At 35.7% G+C, this 5,482-nt stretch overlaps 1 pseudogene; it reads right to left on the reverse strand.

Annotated features, from left to right (window-relative positions):
• Positions 1-3,328: 3,328 nt before the first annotated feature.
• On the reverse strand, positions 3,329-4,769 carry LOC148039075 (uncharacterized; annotated as a pseudogene).
• Between the last annotated feature and the right edge of the window lie 713 nt (positions 4,770-5,482).

Consider the following 5,482-nt stretch of genomic DNA (forward strand, 5'->3'; position numbering starts at 1 on the left):
CTTCCATAAAACAATATTTGGATTTTTTGAAAAATAGTTTATGCTTCCTTAGTGTACCATTGACATGCTGATGTAGATGCTCTTCCTTAGATTTACTATATATGAGGACATTAAGAATTGTCATGAATAAGAATGGCTATACAATCTTATTCATGAGAGCTTGCAAAGTGGCTAAAGAATTAGATAGAATAAAAGGCATCATAAGAAAGAATGTAAATCAATATTTGTAAAGAGCTTTGAATCCTTGAATTCATTTAGAAGATCGCCAATGTGAGGAATAGGATACATGTTTTAAATAGTAGACTTATTCACATCTTTGTAATCAATGCACATACAAAATGTCCCATCTTTCTTCTTCACTAAAAGCACTCGAGAGGTAAAAGATGACTAACTATGATGTATCAAATCCATTTGCAATAACTCTTTAACCTATCTTTGAACCTCTTCATGCTCAAAGTTTGATAATTTGTAAGGATGCTTAATTATGGACTTAGTATTAGGAACCAAGTCAATTAGGTGATTCACCTCTCTCTTGGGTAGTAATAAAGATGGTGGCTGAAATATGTATTGTATTCCTCCAACAATTTACTCAATATTGAATTCTAATTCTTTTGAGTAGGTTTAGGCTAGAGCCTTCATTCTCTTTAGAAAGAAGAATGGTGAATACGCAAGACTTAGCATTAATTTCTCTCTTTGATTTCTTCATGGGAATGAGCTCCATATGCTTGTGATCTACTCCATGTAAGGTAGTTAGTTATCCATTCTGAGAAAATTTCAATTGCATGGCTTTCAAATACATGGTAAATTTTCCTATTATTTTTAGCCAATCACATCCAAGTACTATATCAACAGGTTTCATCTTCAAGGCTATCAAATTTGCTTGGATAATGCATGATGGTGAATGCTCAATAGGAGTGCATGGGCATACTTTATGACTAGCTTCAAAAGCCCCATAAGCAACACATACCCCTCAATGGTGCCTTCATATCCTTAGGTAGTAGCCTCAATCCTTCCAAAGATTTAGTATTTAGAAAATTATTTACCCTCTTGTCTAAATGGGTCCCATTTAATGTCCCAAACTAAAAGATTGATTTGAGATTAAATTTCCCATAGTTTTGGGGCTGAAATGATGAGATGTCCCTACAATACTTTTGCTTGTACTATTCGTCAAGTTGAATTGCATCATGAATATTTTTTAGGCTACACTACATCCACCTCCAAAAATAAATGTAAATCAAGCTTGTAGATATATATTTTAGCTTAGATATATCCATAATACATTCTACATACCTAGATAAATTCAAAAGTATATTGGAGTAATCCCTCACGGACATTCCCCTTTGCTTTAAGTCATACCATTTCCTTTGAATTTTTTCTTCTCCATTGGAAAAAAAAGTACATCAAACATTCCCCACTTGAATTCATCTCATGTATGAAAATCCTTCTCAATCTTTTGCATATATCTCCACCAAGTGTGGGCATAACCTTCAAGGTGAATGGCTATGTAATAAAATTTGACTTCATTTCTCTTTGGGTTAAGAGTAAAGTACATTCCAAGCTTGTTAATACATTCTCCCCACTCCATAGGTGAAGAATCATCTCCCTTGAAGTTGATAATTCTCATCTTTTCCTTATACTTATGATCATTGTATGGGGACTTATTAGAGTAGGATTGTCCAAATGATTATTGTCTCCAAGAATATTTATTCCATGATTATTGCCTTTGATAGGGCTGCCCATGTTAATTGCTACTAAACTCTTGGTAAAATAACTCATCGTTGTCTTGATTAGAGGGTCTTTCAAATGAATATTACTTTTTTGGAGGTTGATCATGCATAGATATTCCTACACCCTCTTTTCTATCATCATGATTGACCTCCACTTATCATGGAATGGTAGGGGGATGAGGGTACAATGAGTTGTACAAGGGATCGCATCCATGCTCTTCATCATCTATGTGTACATCCTCCTCATGCCCATGTTGATTACTACTAAAACCTTGGTAAAATAACTAATATTTTTCTTGATTAGAGGATCCTTCAAATGAATATTACTCTTTTGGATATCAATCATGATAAGTGTAGGTCAATCATGAGGATAAAATGAATTGAACAAGTGATCACATCCATGCTATTATTCATCTATGCGTACATCCTCCTCATGCCTATTGTCATTCCTTTTACTGAATTGAGATCTTGATTTTTTGTTGGGATGATATGTATTAGGATGATGTGTATATTTGATTTCAAAAGGTTCTTCTTTTTCAAAGATTAAAAGATCAAGAAGTGTAGTGGAATATGGGTCTTTTGGGTGGGCACAAAACAATGCCATCTATAGGTTGTGCTTCTTAAATTTTGCTTCCCCAATTCTTAATAATAGCAATCAACTCATTAAATTTACTATCCATTGACTTGTTAAGCATGCATATATCCCCAATAATCCCCTCATTCATGTTGCTTAAGTCCTTAGATAATTATTGATACCTATTAGAACCTTGAGATACACAAAACTCTACATTTTAAGAATGACTATGCTAAGGGTTGATAGTGCCCTCATCATCTTCTTAATGTTGATTTAATCAAAGATTGGACCCAATAGGCTCAGAATGGTAAGTCATAACATCTTCATTAATATTTTCCAAGATTTGATCTTTTCTTTTGTTCTTGGCCATCTTGAATACAAGTTTATCTACAATGGCCAATAATGATAAAAATGATTTTAACTCTTGATTTTGGTGTCCAAATGAGGTGCTTTTTGTCTTCAAAACTTGTAATAAAGTCCCCAATCCTCATATGGAATCTATTTTTTGTTAGAATGCCCTTTACTATTATTGAAATCAATTTTTAGTAATCTATCTAGGATACTTCGAATACATGTATATGCACTATTTACACATGTAAGTAATCTTGCAAGTATTCCTAAGTGTACCAAGATTCGAATAACACCTACAGGGTACCTATAGGACTTATTATACCACTCTAAGAGTGGAAAAAAAAACACTTGCTAGTACCCATGTAAACTGAAATTCCTGTCTAAAACTCAATATTTATCATTTTTTAGTTGAGAACCACCCATAAATGGAAAATATCACCTACAAGTACTTTCATTTCTCTATCATAATCTTGTGATTAGCATTAAAGTATTGTTTTAACCTTGTTGACTAAAAATACCTTATAGAATCTATAATGGTGTTGAAATCAACTAGATAGGCCTTTTGGAACCTCTTTTTGGTGTGGCAGAACTTCTCTGTGCATCCATTCCTTTTTCAAATTCACAGAAGAGTCGATCCTTCTTGCCTTTGTACCCTGTTGCCAACATATAATGCTTGTTAATCTCTAGAGGTGCTTGGTTCTTCCTTAGTTTTTAGCTTATTTTCCTCCTCTAACAGTGATGCCTTGAAAAGTAATGTTTGCAGAGTCTTCATAATGTTGTAGTCTAGATTCAGCTTGCACTGCCAACCCTTGAGAACCATTGTAGTGACCATAACAATACAAACATCACCATCAATGTTCACCTTGTGCCTTCTAACTTGCTCTAGAAGCTCTTGCATGCAATCACCTGGGTGAATATTATCTCCCTCCTTTGAGCCCCATATTTTAAAAGAATCTTCAACTTCCTTGATAAAAGATGCAAGATTGGGACAAGATTGCCTTCTTGAAAAGTTCAAAGTACACTTGGAAGATGTCCTACCATCTTGTAGAGCCATCACCTTAAAGAACTCTAAAAGGTTGGCACGGTCTCTCTGAGATAGCTTTGTTATCATTCCCACATCCAAGAAAATAACATGAGGCCTGGAAGGGAAGAGCCATTTTCGGTTTGACTTTTCTTTTTGCCAATACACGAATCAAAATATTTCCAAGGTGCATATTTGAATGAATAAAGTTATCCACTAGTAGCATTTTGAGGAGTGTATGGGTGCCAATGTGTGCAAGAGCACTCGAGATATGCCTTTTCTATGATAATTCAACATAACGAGAGACACACTCTCCATGTTCATATGTTTCCACTAAAATTGTAGGATGCACTAAAGGATAGAGAGGTTTTGGAAAAAATACATCCTTCCATCTTTGAAAGTTATTTAAAAACATGCTCAAATGTGCTGCTTCTCTAGCTAGGTTGACTTGTGTCAACATAAAGACATCAAACTACTACACACTTTCATCCAACCTCAGCCATCTCAAACCAGGAACAAATGATGATAATCAAGCAACCCCATTTATGATTGCAAAGTCACACCTAATGACACCACTAACACTAGGGTGCCTTACTTTTACAGCCACCAACATAGGTTTTGATTTCTTTCTAGGATAACTAAAGCGTAATGTTGCTTTACGAACGTATGCAATGCTCCCTGAAGCTACTGGTTCTTCATCAAAATTCTCAAAAATTTCATGCACCCTTCTCCCAAAATCTCCTTCCACAGTCCATAGCGTGTGGGAGAATTTGTGTGATGGTGCGTGTGTGTGCAGTCCAAAAAGCTCTTTGCAAAGATCCCTCAGGAACAAATCTGGTCTTGTTGCTGCCCATTGATCCCATTTAATAAATGCTACACCTGCAAGTTCTAGAGTATGGCACACAAGATGTAACCACACCTAGCAAAACTAACTCCCTAACAAATCTACAAATGGAGCAGTGATAAGTGCAGGCATGAAGAGAAATGTCAGGTATGTTGCTCTCATGATCAGTACCAAAAACTCCAACACAGAAAGTATGCCTGCTAGAATATAGGTGGGTGAATGTTGCCATGCTAGACTAAGCTCTGATACCATGTCAAATATGCGAGATCTAGAGCATGATAGATGCAGAAGCTATGGAGGCTGGAAGAGAAAGAGTGAGCTCATGAAGACATTGACATGACTGACTATTACACAAGTGAATTAGGTTGTTCCAAGATGGAAGCTTGGACTCATAAACACAATCTTGTGTATTGACTGACAATGACATAGAGACTTTACTAAATGACAAAATTTCTATGAAATTGCATTAGAAAAGAGAGCAAGTACAATGCTTTATAGGAAACTAGATGGTAGCACTACTCTTACTGTGCATATGGGATTCTAGTCCTGAGCCCTCACTACTCCTTACAAAGAGACTGAAGTAGGTGTGATTGCAAACATCTCAACACCAATCCTCCTTCTATTCTAGATCCTCCTATATAGTTATATGCTCCTATTATTTCTAGCAACTACCTTTCCTTATTTATTTCTTGCACAAGTCTATTTGCAACCCAAAGGGAAGGTTAGTTAGATTCATAGATCCCTTTCTCCTTACAAACCATGTTAGTTGGACCTATGCATTCACAATTGGTTTCCAATGTCCAGTCTACTATGGAAATCTCAATCACCTCTTGTCTTCAAACAATGTATCCAAGTGTTTACACCTCCTTGCAAGACAATATGGACTCCCTGACTAGTCAACTTTACAAGGCTTTGAAGGATCTAGCCTCTAAGAGAGAGCTACCTTGAGTGACATCTATAAACAA

The sequence above is a fragment of the Lygodium microphyllum genome, chromosome 3 (genome assembly GCF_053477565.2).
Source record: "Lygodium microphyllum isolate KBCC chromosome 3, Lygodium_microphyllum_v1.1.10, whole genome shotgun sequence".
In the NCBI taxonomy this organism is placed as follows: domain Eukaryota; kingdom Viridiplantae; phylum Streptophyta; class Polypodiopsida; order Schizaeales; family Lygodiaceae; genus Lygodium; species Lygodium microphyllum.